Source organism: Musa acuminata, unplaced genomic scaffold (genome assembly GCF_036884655.1).
Source record: "Musa acuminata AAA Group cultivar baxijiao unplaced genomic scaffold, Cavendish_Baxijiao_AAA HiC_scaffold_155, whole genome shotgun sequence".
NCBI lineage: Eukaryota > Viridiplantae > Streptophyta > Magnoliopsida > Zingiberales > Musaceae > Musa > Musa acuminata.
This window is the reverse complement of record NW_027020430.1, coordinates 20,001-22,500: the sequence shown is the minus strand read 5'-3', so window position 1 is coordinate 22,500 and position 2,500 is coordinate 20,001.

Here is a 2,500-nt window from a genome sequence, read left to right as displayed (position 1 = left end):
CCACCCGGGGGGTTCCAGGGTGCTGAGATGGCTGACATTTTGCTCCGCTCACGACGGTCACCGCGCCACACAAGAACAGCCCAAAAACAGGCCAAAACAGCCCAAAAACGGGCCAAAACTGGCCATTTTTGGCTGCGCGAGCGAGCGGCGAGCGGCGAACAGCGAGCGAAGCGAGAGGCAGCACCGTCCCTGCTATACGAAAGCCCCATCCAGCCCTGTGCCACCCGGGGGGTTCCAGGGTGCTGAGATGGCTGACGTTTTGCTCCGCTCACGACGGTCACCGCACCACGCAAGAACAGGCCAAAAACTGGCCAAAACAGCCCAAAAACGGGCCAAAACTGGCCATTTTTGGCTGCGCGAGCGAGCGGCGAGCGGCGAACAGCGAGCGAAGCGAGAGGCAGCACCGTCCCTGCTATACGAAAGCCCCATCCAGCCCTGTGCCACCCGGGGGGTTCCAGGGTGCTGAGATGGCTGACGTTTTGCTCCGCTCTCGACGGTCACCGCGCAATGCAAGAACAGGCCAAAAACTGGCCAAAACGGCCCAAAAATGGGCCAAAACTGGCCATTTTTGGCTGCGCGAGCGGCGAGCGGCGGACAGCGAGCGAAGCGAGAGGCAGCACCGTCCCTGCTATACGAAAGCCCCATCCAGCCCTGTGCCACCCGGGGGGTTCCAGGGTGCTGAGATGGCTGACGTTTTGCTCCGCTCTCGACGGTCACCGCGCAATGCAAGAACAGGCCAAAAACTGGCCAAAACGGCCCAAAAACGGGCCAAAACTGGCCATTTTTGGCTGCGCGAGCGAGCGGCGAGCGGCGGACAGCGAGCGAAGCGAGAGGCAGCACCGTCCCTGCTATACGAAAGCCCCATCCAGCCCTGTGCCACCCGGGGGGTTCCAGGGTGCTGAGATGGCTGACGTTTTGCTCCGCTCTCGACGGTCACCGCGCAATGCAAGAACAGGCCAAAAACTGGCCAAAACGGCCCAAAAACGGGCCAAAACTGGCCATTTTTGGCTGCACGAGCGAGCGGCGAGCGGCGGACAGCGAGCGAAGCGAGAGGCAGCACCGTCCCTGCTATACGAAAGCCCCATCCAGCCCTGTGCCACCCGGGGGGTTCCAGGGTGCTGAGATGGCTGACGTTTTGCTCCGCTCTCGACGGTCACCGCGCAATGCAAGAACAGGCCAAAAACTGGCCAAAACGGCCCAAAAACGGGCCAAAACTGGCCATTTTTGGCTGCACGAGCGAGCGGCGAGCGGCGGACAGCGAGCGAAGCGAGAGGCAGCACCGTCCCTGCTATACGAAAGCCCCATCCAGCCCTGTGCCACCCGGGGGGTTCCAGGGTGCTGAGATGGCTGACGTTTTGCTCCGCTCTCGACGGTCACCGCGCAATGCAAGAACAGGCCAAAAACTGGCCAAAACGGCCCAAAAACGGGCCAAAACTGGCCATTTTTGGCTGCACGAGCGAGCGGCGAGCGGCGGACAGCGAGCGAAGCGAGAGGCAGCACCGTCCCTGCTATACGAAAGCCCCATCCAGCCCTGTGCCACCCGGGGGGTTCCAGGGTGCTGAGATGGCTGACGTTTTGCTCCGCTCTCGACGGTCACCGCGCAATGCAAGAACAGGCCAAAAACTGGCCAAAACGGCCCAAAAACGGGCCAAAACTGGCCATTTTTGGCTGCACGAGCGAGCGGCGAGCGGCGGACAGCGAGCGAAGCGAGAGGCAGCACCGTCCCTGCTATACGAAAGCCCCATCCAGCCCTGTGCCACCCGGGGGGTTCCAGGGTGCTGAGATGGCTGACGTTTTGCTCCGCTCTCGACGGTCACCGCGCAATGCAAGAACAGGCCAAAAACTGGCCAAAACGGCCCAAAAACGGGCCAAAACTGGCCATTTTTGGCTGCGCGAGCGAGCGGCGAGCGGCGGACAGCGAGCGAAGCGAGAGGCAGCACCGTCCCTGCTATATACGAAAGCCCCATCCAGCCCTGTGCCACCCGGGGGGTTCCAGGGTGCTGAGATGGCTGACGTTTTGCTCCGCTCACGACGGTCACCGCACCACGCAAGAACGGACCATAAACAGGCCAAAACAGCCCAAAAACGGGCCAAAACTGGTCATTTTTGGCTGCGCGAGCGAGCGGCGAGCGGCGAACAGCGAGCGAAGCGTGAGGCAGCACCGTCCCTGCTATACGAAAGCCCCATCCAGCCCTGTGCCACCCGGGGGGTTCCAGGGTGCTGAGATGGCTGACGTTTTGCTCCGCTCACGACGGTCACCGCGCCATGCAAGAACGGACCAAAAACAGGCCAAAACAGCCCAAAAACGGGCCAAAACTGGCCATTTTTGGCTGAGCGAGCGAGCGGTGAGCGGCGAACAGCGAGCGAAGCGAGAGGCAGCACCGTCCCTGCTATACGAAAGCCCCATCCAGCCCTGTGCCACCCGGGGGGTTCCAGGGTGCTGAGATGGCTGACGTTTTGCTCCGCTCACGACGGTCGCCGTGCCACGCAAGAACGGACC